The sequence below is a fragment of the Aotus nancymaae genome, unplaced genomic scaffold (assembly GCF_030222135.1).
Source record: "Aotus nancymaae isolate 86718 unplaced genomic scaffold, 86718_ANA_hifiasm-v0.15.2.pri h1tg000072l, whole genome shotgun sequence".
NCBI lineage: Eukaryota > Metazoa > Chordata > Mammalia > Primates > Aotidae > Aotus > Aotus nancymaae.
The window spans coordinates 17399267-17412890 of record NW_026988487.1 but is presented as its reverse complement, the minus strand read 5'-3'; positions in this window follow the sequence as shown (position 1 = coordinate 17412890).

Below are 13624 nucleotides of genomic sequence, written 5' to 3'. Positions count from 1 at the left end.
AACACGTAATTTACCTTTTCCACTCTCTCTCTCTCTCTCTTTTTTTTTTTTTTGAGACAGAGTTTCACTCTTGTTGCCCAGGCTGGAGTGCAATGGTGCAATCTTGGCTCACCACAACCTCTGCCTCCTGAGTTAAAGCAATTCTCCTGCCCCAGCCTCCGGAGTAGCTGCGATTACAGGCATGAGCCATCACGCCCGACTAATTTTGTATTTTTAGTAGAGACTGGGTTTCTCCATGTTGGTCAGGCTGGTCTCGAACTCCCAACCTCAGTTGATCCACCCACCTTGGCCTCCCAAAGTGCTGAGATTACAGGCATGAGCCAGTGCGCCTGGCCTCCACTCTCATTTTTTCTTGAGTATGCAGAGAAATTTTTGAAAAGCTATCTGGTGTGATATTGTAACAGGCTAAATATAGAAGATATTTATATTAGATATGAGAATCTAGATAATTAATACAGATATGAGAATCTAGCTTTCTTCTACTGTCAAAAATTAAAGAGATTTGCAAAAATGTAAAGCAGTGCAACTCTTCTTACTAAAGAACTTTTGTTGTTGTTTAGAAAAATAGTCGTTTTTCATGAGTCTTAATATTTCTGAAAAAAATAGCTATTTTTCTTTTTTTTTTCTTTTGAGATGGAGTTTTGCTCTTGTTGCCCAGGTTGGAGTGCAATGGCACGATCTCAGCTCACCACAACCTCTGCCTCCCAGGTTCAAGCAATTCTCCTGCCTCAGCCTCCCAAGTAGCTGGGATTACAGGCATGCACCACTACGCCTAGCTAATTTTTGTATTTTTAGTAGAGACAGGGTTTCTGCATGTGGATCACACTGGTCTCAAACTACTGGCCTCAAGTGATCTGCCTGCCTCGGCCTCTCAAAGTGGTGGGATTACAGGCGTGAGCCACTGCACTCAGCCAAAAATAGCTATTTTTCAAAAAAATCATTTATGGCTGTGTGCGGTAGCTCACACCTGTAATCCTAGCACTTTGGGAGGCCAAGGTGGGTGGATCACCTGAGGTCAGGAGTTCAAGACCAGCCTGGCCATCATGGTGAAACCTCATCTTTAGAAAAGAAAAAAGAAAAACAAAAAAATCATATTGGGCTTTTGTTACTCATAAATGATTAATAAAAATTTTAAGAAAAAAATAAATATAACATATTTTTTCATTCCTACAAGATTGGTTTGGTCCTTCTCTAAAGCTGATCTTTTTCAAAGTATCATATTATTTTCTTATGCTTTGCATTCCTTCTTTTGTGTTTTTAGTTCTTTAAAACAAAGTCTCTAATCTGTTTCTGATCATTATTGCTGTTCTTGGGAGCCTGATCCTACAGTTTGTTGTGTCTGCTGACTCTCCCTCCTGCAGGATTGTTTTCTCGTGTGTTTGTAATTATGGATTATGAGCTCATCTTCAACTGGGTTTTATCTTTGTTATTCCTAGGAGATCTGGGTTGTGTTTGCTTCTGCAAACTCATTTCAGTATCATGGTTCATAACTGCATTTATGTTAGTTTACAGACTTTGGGGAATTTCTACACTACAAAGATAATATGATTTAATCCCTGATGTGGTTTTAGATGTGTGTCTCTGCCCAAATCTCCTGTTGAATTGTAATCTCCAGTATTGGAGGTGGAGCCTGGAGGGAGGTGACTGGATCATGGGGGTCGATTTCTTATGAATGGTTTAGTACCATCCCTTGGTGCTGTCCTCATAATAACAAGTGACTTCTCTCAAGACCTGGCTGTTTAAAAGTGTGGCACCTTAGCTGGGCATGGTGGCTTACACCTGTAATCCCATCACTTTGGGAGGCCAAGGCAGGAGAATCACTTGAGGCCAGGAGTTCAAGATCAGCCTGGCCAACATGGTGAAACCCCATCTCTGCTAAAAATACAAAAATCAGCCAGGCGTGGTGGTGGGCACCTGTAATCCCAGCTACTCAAGAGACAGACTGAGCAGTCTCAAAAAATATAAAATGAAAAATAAATAAAAATAATGGGCTGGGTACGGTGGCTCATGCCTGCAATCCCAACACATTGGGAGGCCAAGGAGGGTGGATCACAAGGTCAAGAGATCGAGACCATCCTGGCCAACACGGTGAGACCCTGTCTCTACTAAAAATACAAAAATTCACTGGGCGTGGTGTCACGTGCCTAGAGTCTCAGCTACTCGGGAGGCTGAGGCAGGAGAATCACTTGAACCTGGGAGGCAGAGGCTGCAGTGAGCTGTGATGGTGCCACTGCACTCCAGCCTGGTGACAGAGCAAGACTCTGTCTCAAAAAAGGAAAAAAAAATTGTGTGTGTGTGTGTGTGTGTGTGTGTGTGTCTTAAAAATAAAAGTGTGGCACCTTGCTCTCTCTTGCTCCAGGGCAACATAGCAAGATTCCATCTTTTAGAAGAAGAAAGAGGATGAGGAGGAGGAGGAGGAGGAAGAAGAGGAGGAGGAGGAGAATGCCATTCTCATCCCCAGATCCTACACAAAAAGGAAGTCGAATTACCCAGCCACTGTGAGATTTTCCAAAACTTACCAATTACCTTACAATGTCCCCACACATCATGGTTAGTCACTGATAAAATCAGTATCTGAGTTCCACAAAACCAACCAGAGAAAATCACTAGGCCATGTTAACACATGCCTCCCACCAGGTGTTGTTATGGAACATATATGTCATCCAAAGGCCAGCCCTAGTGAAAAATCGTGTCTTGGCTTTGTAAGGTGACAGCAGAACCTCTGAATCACCACGGAAGCTAGCTTTCCCTTACGGGATAGTAGAGTTGCTCGAAGTCATTCCATTACCACATTGAGTAGAAGTCTTCTGTTAGAATCAATTATCAGAATAAAGGGATCCCATTCCAAAAGGAAAGCAACCTCTAACGAAGTTTTTGTTAGTGTTTACAAGGTCAGGTTCACATGAAGCAAGACATTCTACACAACCTACAAAAGCATCTGCAGTAAATGTGGATACTTTTCTTTGGTATACAGAATTATGTCTGTGTAATTAATACAAATGCAGTATTTTTATTTTTTATTTTTTGAGACAGACTCTTGCTGTGTCACCCAGGCTGGAGTGCAGTGGTGCAATCTCAGCTCACTGCAACCTCCACCTCCCGAGTTCAAGTGATTCTCCTGCCTCAGCCTCCCTAGTAGCTGGGACTACAGGTGTGCGCTACCATGCCTTGCTAATTTTTTGTATTTTTAGTAGAGACAGGGTTTCACCCTGTTGGTCAGGCTGGTCTCGAACTCCTGACCTTAGGTGATCCATCCGCCTCAGCCACCCAAAGTGCTGGGATTGCAGGCATAAGCTACCACGCCCAGCCACAAATTCACTATTTATTCATAATTGAGGCTTAACTTACAAAAAGCAAGCTTTTCTGAGTATATGAAAGACATATCCTAAAGCAATGGTTTTCCTGTTTCTCAAAATTTAAAAATACAATTCCTGTTAATTATGTCTTTGATATCCTGATCACTTCAACATCCCTATGAAGCTAATAATGATAATAATCACAGATTTTCTATTATTCATGTCAAGGGCTTCTGTTTTTGCTGATGCTTGATTTGTTTCACACACTTCAAGCAGTGCCTCCCTCTGGACTTGTCATGTTTTATTCCTCTTCATCTTTTTTTTTTTTTTTTTTTTTTTTTTTTAAAGATGGGGTTTCACCATGATGGCCAGGCTGGTCTTGGACTTCTGACCTCAGGTGATCCACCCACCTCGGTCTCCCAAAGTGCTAGGATTACAGGCGTGAGCCACCACACCCGGCCTTCCTCTTCATCTTTTTCAGATCTAAAAATAGCAAAACCTACAAAGCATTAATTATCTAAAATATTTCTAATAAACAAAATTGCATTTTATATGCAAAGGACTAAATTATGCACATAAATTAATCATTCCTTCCACAAACACGATATCAAGGAGGGTAGCTTAGTAGCTTAGGTTGAATTTTTTTTTTTTTTTTTTGAGACGGAGTTTCGCTCTTGTTACCCAGGCTGGAGTGCAATGGCGCGATCTCGGCTCACCGCAACCTCCGTCTCCTGGGTTCAGGCAATTCTCCTGCCTCAGTCTCCTGAGTAGCTGGGACTACAGGCATGCGCCACCATGCCCAGCTAATTTTTGTATTTTTTAGTAGAGACGGGGTTTCACCTTGTTGACCAGGATGGTCTCGATCTCTTTACCTCGTGATCCACCCGCCTCGGCCTCCCAAAGTGCTGGGATTATAGGTGTGAGCCACCGCGCCCGACTTTTTTTTTTTTTTTTTTGAGCAGGAGTTTTGCTCGTTACCCAGGCTGGAGTGCAATGGCGCGATCTCAGCTCAGGGCAACCTCTGCCTCCTGGGTTCAAGCAATTCTCCTGCCTCAGCCTCCCGAGTAGCTGGGATTACAGGCACGCGCCACCATGCCCAGCTAATTTTTGTATTTTTAGTAGAGACGGGGTTTCACCTTGTTGACCAGGATGGTCTTGATCTCTTTACCTCGTGATCCACCCACTTCGGCCTCCCAAAGTGCTGGGATTACAGGCGTGAGCCACCGCGCCCGGCTTTTTTTTTTTTTTTTTTTGAGACAGAGTCTCACTCTGTCGCCAGGCTGGAGTACAGTGGCACAATCTCCGCTAACTGAAACCTCCACCTTCCGGGTTCAAGTGATTTTCCTGCCTCAGCCTCCCGAGTAGCTGGGACTACAGGCATGAACCACCATGCCCAGCTAATTTTTGTATTTTTAATAGGGACAAGGTTTCACCATGCTGGCCAGGATGGTTTCAATCTCTTGACCTCATGATCCACCCACCGCAGCCTCCCAAAGTGCTGGGATTACAGGCATCAGCACGGGGCCTGGCTTTCTTAGGTTGAATGTTCTAACAGATCATCCAGACTTTTCAGAGGAAAGACAGTGCATCTGTGGAAAATGTAATATAATTTTCAAAAGTGTATCATCAAAGCTGGGCATGGTGGGTCACCACTGTAATCCCAGCACTTTGGGAGGCCGAGGCAGGCAGATCACCTGAGGTCAAGAGTTTGAGACCAGCCTGGCCAACACGGTAAAACCCGGTCTCTACTAAAAATACAAATAATTAGCCAGGTGTGGTGGTGCATGCCTGTAGCCCCAGCTACTCGGGAGGCTGAGGCAGAAGAATCACTTGAATGTGGGAGGAGGAGGTTGCAGTGAGCTGAGATCATCCCACTGCACTCCAGCCTGGGTAACAAGAGCGAAACTCCGTCTCAAAAAAAAAAAAACACAATTCTTCCTTGAAACAAAAAATGTAACAAAGCCTAGGAAGCCATCACTACCTACCATTACCACATCCTAATCATATGTGTCTCCCTCAATTATTGCTTCCAAACTTATACTTCTGGTTGTACGTAAATCCCAATAGTATCTGTCTACGTCAACTTGGAGTCAAGGTCTTTGTATTATTGCTGGTTTCCCAAGATCTAGTACAAAACTTGGCACAAAACCTGCTCAATAAATGGTCACTGAATTGAAATAAACCTCCTTTACATACCTTGCAGGGACAAATAATATAAGGTATGCAAAAGTACTTTGGAAACTGTCAAGCACCATACAGGAGCTGGTTATTACCAGAATGCCACCAGAGAACAGCACCTCACCATTGGCTGACCTCTGTAAATTCTATTACTGGCATATATAAATCACTGGATCATTAATGCCCATATTACATATGGCCAAATTTGACTGATAATTTTATTCTTCACCTGTTATTTCTAAACAACCTCTCCCAAAAGAATAAGATGTTCCCAATTTAAAATACTATTCCAATCATGAGATCCAAATAACTAAATCTAAAGCAACATAACTGCATAATAGATAGTTACAAAAATCATGAACTTCTTTTCCATGGAATAAAAGCTTTCCTACACTGCAGCCAACCTGACACCACACTTAATACTGAGTACATTCCTGTTAAAGGCTTGCTGAATTTTAAGCAAATACAAACCCCATACTCAAATTGTAGAAGATAAAATTTGCTTAAGGTTATCTGTACACAAATGAAACAAATTAGTCAGTTCTCTGTCCTGCCCATTCTCAGAGCTCAACTTCCCTGGTCCTTGCAGTTCTGAGTCACCCTCATCTTCAGGTTCAGCCCTTCCCACAACTTCCAGAGTTAATCCTGACACCAGAGAAGAAGTAATAGAAGCGGCCGGGCACAGTGGCTCACACCTGTAATCCCAGCACTTGGGAGGCCAAGGCAGGCAGATCTCTTGAGGTCAGGAGTTCAAGACCAGCCTGGCCAACATAGTGAAACCCCATCTCTACTAAAAAATACAAAAATTAGCCAGAAATCACTTGAACCCAGGAGGCAAAGGTTGCAGTAATCCAAGATTGTGCCACTGCACTCCAGCCTTGGCAACAGAGTGAGAGTCCATCTCAAAAAAAAAAAAAAAAAAAGAAGTAACATAAGGACAGGAAAGACCCAGGGTTAACCTGCACTTTACATATCCCCCAAGCAACTCATTGTTCATTCATTTACCCATCAGCATACTGAGCAAAGATTCATAGACTACTGTCTGTGTCCAGCACTATACCAGACTTGAGAACAACTATGGCTTTATAGTTGTGGTCGCTATGAGAGTAAACCGCCTCACATTCTTCTTTTTTTTTTTTTTTCTGAGACAGAGTCTCACACTGTCACCTGGGCTGGAGTGCAATGGCACAATCTCGGCTCACTACAACCTCCGCCTTCCGAGTGCAAGCAATTCTCCTGCCTCAGCCTCCCGAGTAGCTGGAATTACAGGCACCTGCCACCACGCCCGGTTAACTTTTTGTATTTTTAGTAGAGACGGGGTTTCACTATGTTGGCCAGGCTGGTCTCGATCTCCTGACCTTGTGATCCTCCTGCCTCGGCCTCTCCAAGTGCTGGGGTTACAGGTGTGAGCAAGCCACCGCGCCTGGCCTATCCTTCTTCTTTAAAGTTTTCTTAACCATTTCAGTCTATTGCCTTTTCATATAAATTTTGGGTTAAGCTTTTCAAGTTCTAAGGAAAATCATTAGATGTACCATTTAATTTATAATTTGAATAGAACTAATTTTTTTCTTTTTTAAAAGTATATAGTCTTTATTACTGAAACACCACATTTCCAAATCATAGTGGCTTCTACTGACAAACTGCCTACAAGTCATTTCTTTATTAAATACAGATGTTTCAGAGTAATTACACAGAACTTTATCTTGTGCCAGCCAAACCTCACAACAACGCTAGAAGGTAAGCTGTCATATCTACCATTTGTTTTTCCCTCTAAAGGGAAAAGAGAAACAAAGTCTTCTGTGGAGTTACACAAATATTTGGCAAAATTCAGAACAAATCTGAGAAGGCTATTGATAAACATCTCTTTTCATTATAGACATTCATTCTATCCAAGAATGAGAGAAAAAAGAGAATGGAAGATTTCTGCATTACTTCAACTGGAGAAATGAGATAGGAGAGTGGCTAACACAAAAATCCCAAATTTTGTTTTAAAAAGTATGAAAAGTGGGTCAGGCATGGTGAATCACACCTGTAATCCCAGTACTTTGGGAGGCCAGGGTGGGTGGATCACCTGAGATCAGGAGCTCGAGACCAGCCTGGCCAACATGGTGAAACTCCGTCTCAACTAAGAATACAAAAAAAATTAGCTGGATGTGGTGGCATAAGCCTATAATCCCAGCTACTTGAGAGGCTGGGGCGGGAGAATGGCTTGAACCTGGGAGGTGGAGGTTGCAGTGAGCTGAGATTGCGCCACTGCACTCCAGCCTGGGCAACAAGAGTGAAACTCTGTCTCAAAAAAAAAAAAAAACAAGTATGAAAAGTGGCATTTTCATCCCACTTTGTGCACTGCTTATAGTTTACCTATGCAGCTCATCTGACTATCTCATTGCATCTTACAATTATTTTTGACTACCTTTTAAAAAGATGGAAATGAACCAATTTTGTGGTTCATTTATTTATAAATACATCTTTATTTTATACAAAGAGGAAGGGCCTTAAAAAGCTATCACAAAACGAGTTTTTTTAAAAAAATTGGAAATTATATATTACCACCAGATACAGATAGCATTTTCCTAGATAGGACTTTGAGTAGGCCGGGCATGGTGGCTCACACCTGTAATCCTAGCATTTTGGGAGGCTGAGGTGGGAGGATTGTTTGAGCCCAGAAGTTTGAGAACAGCCTGGGCAACATGGTGAGACCCTGTCTCTACAATATATATATAGAAAGAGAGAGAGAGAGAGAGAGAGTATTTTTTTCTTTGACACGAAGTTTCGCTCTTGTTGTCCAGGCTGGAGTGCAATGGTGTGATCTTGGCTCACCACAACCTCCGCCTCCCAGGTTCAAGCAATTCTCCTGCCTCAGCCTCCCAAGTAGCTGGGATTACAGACATGTGCCACTACACCCTGCTACTTTTTTGTATTTTTAGTAGAGACAGGGTTTCTCCATGTTGGTCAGTCTGGTCCTGAACTCCCAACCTCAGGTGATCCGTCTGCCTCAGCCTCCCAAAGTGCTGGGATTACAGGTGTAAGCCACAGCACCTGGTCTACAAAAAAATTTAGGCATGGTGGCACATGCCTGTAATCCTAGCTACTGGGGAGGATCAGACAGGAGGATTACTTGAGTTCAGGAGTTTGAGGCGGCAGTGAGCTATGATTAGATGGCACCACTCCACTCTAGCCTGCATGACAGAGCAAGATCCTGTCTCTATGTTAAGTAAGTAAACAGACAGATAAATAGATAGATAGATAGACAGATAATTATTGGCCGGGCACAGTGGCTCACGCCTATAATCTCAGCACTTTGGGAGGGGAGGCCAGCAGATCACAAGGTCAGGATTTCAAGACCAGTCTGGCCAACATAGTGAAACCCAGTCTCTACTAAAAATACAAAAAAATTAGCCAGGTGTTGTGGCGGGCGCCTGTAATCCAAGCTACTCAGGAGGCTGAGGCAGGAGAATTGCTTGAACACAGGAGGCGGAGGTCGCAGTGAGCCAAGATGGCACCATTGCACTCCAGCCTGGGCAACAAGAGTGAAACTCCATCTCAAAATAATAATAATAATAACATAAAATAAAAATAAATACTTCTACTTTGTTTATAACTAAGGTTGCAATAAAAGATGTATAAAGGTCAGGCACAGTGGCTCATGCCTGTAATCCCAGCACTTTGGGAGGCTGAGGTGGGTGAATCACCTGAGGTCAGGAGTTCGAGACCAGCCTGGCCAACATAGTGAAACCCTGTCTCTACTAAAAATACAAAAATTAACCAGGTGTGGTGGTGCACGCCTGTAGTCCCAGCTACTTGGGAAACTGAGGCAGCAGAAGCACCTGAACCCAGGAGTTGGAAGTTGTGGTGAGCTGAGATTGTACCACTGCACTCCAGCCTGGGTGACAGAATGAGTCTGTCTCTGATAAAAAGAAAGTCCATGCTAGGCTGAAGGAACCAGAGGTGTGAAAGGTCCTTGGGGCAGAACTCTGTATTTTTGCCGTAGGAGAATTTTGAGCAAAAAAAGTGTAAATGTTTTCAAAAAATAAATTCTTGGACTGGGAGCAGTGGTTCACACCTGTAATCCCAGCACTTTGGGAGGACAAGGTGGGCGGATCACAAGGTCAGGAGTTTGAGACCAGTCTGGTCAATATGGTGAAACCTCATCTCTACTAAAAATACAAAAAAATTAGCTGGGCATGGTGGTGGGTGCCTGTAGTCCCAGCTACTTGGGAGGCTGAGGCATGAGAATCGCTTGAACCCGCAGGCAGAGGTTGCAGTGAGCCAAGATCGCGCCACTGCACTCCAGCCTGGGTGACAGAGTGAGATTCTATTTCAAAAACAAAACAAAACAAAAAAACCTGAGGATGGGTAAAAGAGCTGGTGCCTTAGTATGAATCTAGGCAGTGTTATCAAACTGTCCCAGTAGTCACTGTATTTTTCATCATGCACTCACAGAATAAAAAAAGCCAGTTTGTTTCACTTTAGATTGCCCCAGATGAGAGAATAAAAATTGTTAATTTTATAAACCTTTGACCTATGAATACACATCTTTTAAAAATTGTGAGTGATAACATGGGAAGCATGCATAAAGCACTTCCACACACAGAAATACGAGAGTTGTCTCATGAAAAAAACATTTGTACAATTCTTTGAGTTGAGCTGAACTGGCCATTTTCATGGAATACCATTTTTATTTGCAAGAACAACTGATAGACAACCACAGGTCTACAGACGTGGGTATGTGGCAGATACTTCCTCAAAAATGAAGTAACCTTCAAAAATGAAGTGAACTTGTCACTTCAAGAAAAACAACTCAGTGTTCGTTGTAACAGAAAACATTTATGCTTTCAAGTGAAAAAGCTATTAAAATACTCCCTTTCCCAGGCAGGCACGGTGGCTTAAGCCTGTAATCCAGCACTTTGGGAGGCTGAGGCAGGCGGATCACAAGGTCAGGAGTTCAAGACCAGCTTGACCAACATAGTGAAACCCTATCTCTACTAAAAACACAAAAATTAGCCGGGCGTGGTAGTGCACGCCTGTAATCCCAATCTACTCAAGAGGCTGAGGCAGGAGAATTGCTTGAACTCAGGAGGCGGAGGTTGCAGTGAGCTGAGACGCGCCACTGGACTCCAGTCTGGGTGACAGAGCGAGACTCTGCCTCAGAAAAAAAAATACTCCCTTTCCCAACTACTTGTCTGTGTGAGGGTGGATTTTCTTCAGGTACTTCAACCCAGAAAACACTGCAACAGACTGAACACAGAAGCATATATGAGAATCCAGCTGACTTCTATTAAGCCAAACATTAAAGAGATCTGCAAAAATGTACAAATAATGCCACTCATTACAATTTTGTCTTGGTTTAAATTTTTATTTTAGGGCTGGGCACAGTGGTTCACACCTGTAATCCCAGCACTTTAGGAGGCCAAGGCAGGTGGGCCATTTGAGATCAGGGGTTCAAGACCAGCTTGGCCAACATGGTGAGACCCTGTCTCTACTAAAAATACAAAGATTAGCCAGGTGTGGTGGTGCATGCCTGTAATCCCAACTACTTGAGAGGCTGAAGTAGGAGAATCACTTGAACCCGGAATGCGGAGGTTGCAGTGAGCCAAGATCGTGCCACTGCATGCCAGCCTGGGTGACAGAGTGAGACCCTGTCTCAAAAAAACAAAATTCATTTTAGGCCAGGCATAATGACTCACACCTCTAAGCCCAGCATTTTGAGAGGCCAAGGCAGGAGGATTGCTTGAGGCTAGGAGTTCGAGATCAGCCTGGGCAACATGGCAAAACCCCATTTCTATCAAAAACAGACAAAATTAGCCAGGTGTGATGGGGTGCGCATGTAGTCCCAGTTACTAGGGAGACTGAGGCAGGAGGATCACTCAAGCCCCAGAGGTTGAGGCTGCAGTGAGCCATGATCATGCCACTGCAGAGTAAGACCCCGTCTCCAAAAGTATATATATTTTGGCTTTTAATCACAAAAAAGTGTTGAGTCAATAAATAATTTAAACTTACTGACCTGCTAAATTAATTTCCATAGTCACATTATTTTTTTTTTAAGCCAACCATTCCTCCCATTAGGGAGACTATCTTTTGCTTCCCCTTTTTAATGCCCACGCTTTCCCTCTGGATTCACTTTTCTTCTTGCAGAGGTATACCCTTTAATAACTTTTTTTTTTTTGAGACAGGGTCTTACTGTGTCACACAGGCTGGAGTGTTGTGGTGCAATCTTAGCTCACTGCAGCCTCAACCACCAAGTTTAGGTGTTCCTCCCACCTCAGTCTTCTCGATAGCTGGGACTACAAATGAGCACCACCACGTCCCACTAATTTTTTGTAGAGATATGGTTTTTCAATGTTGCCCAGGCTGGTCTCGAACTCCCAGCATGAGCAATCCACCTGCCTTGACCTCTCAAAGTGCTGGAATTACAGATGTGAGCCACCACCCCGGCCTGAATTCTAGAAAATCTTCAGTGATTATCTTCTCAAATATGATCTGTCATTCCTTTCTTAGCATTGTGTTTCAATATCTTTGAATGAAAAGTTAAGGTTTTGTCTGCTTACTTTTTAACTCTCTCCCTTTTCTTTCTCTTATCCTACTTTTGCAGTTGCCTCCACCTGTTCCTCCAGAGCTGTCCATCAAGATCTAGGACTTAACGATGTTTTAAACCTTCTGTGCTGATAAACTAATTACAGATTCAGTCACTTGAGCGGACAGGCTACTTTGCTGTTTTTGGCTAAAAAGCCATGTTTTTCTCCCTCACCCTCACTAGGCCCACTTTCTTACAAAGCAACAGTCCCAGACAGTCAACCCTTTTATCAGCCTGCTTTCACAAGCTAACACCCATCCCACGCCCTGGCTTTCAGCAATACTCCCAGCTCTAGGAGTCTCTGCCATGGAGTTCTAATGGGGATCTGTTTTAATGAAAGAGGCCAAAGTCCCAGAGGCTCAGTCTCACCATCAGCCTCTAGAGCTTTCTCTCTCTCCCTTTTTTTTTTTTTTTGAGATGGAGTCTCACTCTGTCACTCAGCCTCTAGTGCAGTGGTGCAATCTCAGTTCACTGCAACCTCTGCCTCCTGGGTTCAAGCAATTCTCCTGCCTCAGCCTCACAGTAGCTGGGATGACAGACCCAGCTAATTTTTCTATTTTTTTAGTAGACACCAGGTTTCACCATATTGGCCAGGCTGGTCTCGAACTCCTGACTTCAGGTGATTCACCTGCCTCAGCCTCCCAAAATGCTACGATTACAGGCGTGAGCCACCGCACCCAGCCTCTCTTCTATTTTTAGTCACATATTCATTTTTCGTTTTAAAACATTTATGTATTGCTACGTATTTGAGACAGAGGAATTGTGTTGAAGTATGAACTCACTTTAACATCTCAATAGAGCCGGACGTGGTCGCTCACGCCTATAATCCCAGCACTTTGGGAGGCCAAGGCGGGCGGATCACCTGAGGTTTGGAGCTCGAGAGCAGCCTGACCAACATGGTGAAACCCTGTCTCTAGAAAAAAAAAAAAAACCACACATCTCAATAAGAAGTCATATATCATTTCTACATTTTATAAAAATGGGAATATATTTTATAATTTAAAAAAATTGTTTTTTCTGGCCGGGCGCGGTGGCTCAAGCCTGTAATCCCAGCACTTTGGGAGGCCGAGGTGGGTGGATCACGAGGTCAAGAGATCGAGACCATCCTGGTCAACATGGTGAAACCCCGTCTCTACTAATACAAAAAATTAGCTGGGCATGGTGGCGCGTGCCTGTAATCCCAGCTACTCAGGAGGCTGAGGCAGGAGAATTGCCTGAACCTGGGAGGCGGAGGTTGCGGTGAGCCGAGATCGCGCCATTGCACTCCAGCCTGGGTAACAAAAGCAAAACTCCGTCTCAAAAAAAAAAAAAAAAAAAAAATTGTTTTTTCTTTTAAATTTGTTTTACTCCCTTTACTATATATTTATTATAACAGGGGCAAATAAATAGTGGAGTCATGGAAGCAAGGAAGAGCCAAATTCTGATACAGGAAATGAATTTCACAGAAGCTCTTGCCATGTACAAACAATAAAAGAAAAATAAAAGACTTCACATCATTTCAATCACTTGCTTGCCAGCATCCTAAAATTTTCTGTGGATTCATTGGAACCAGAAGAGAAGGTATAAAATGAAGCAT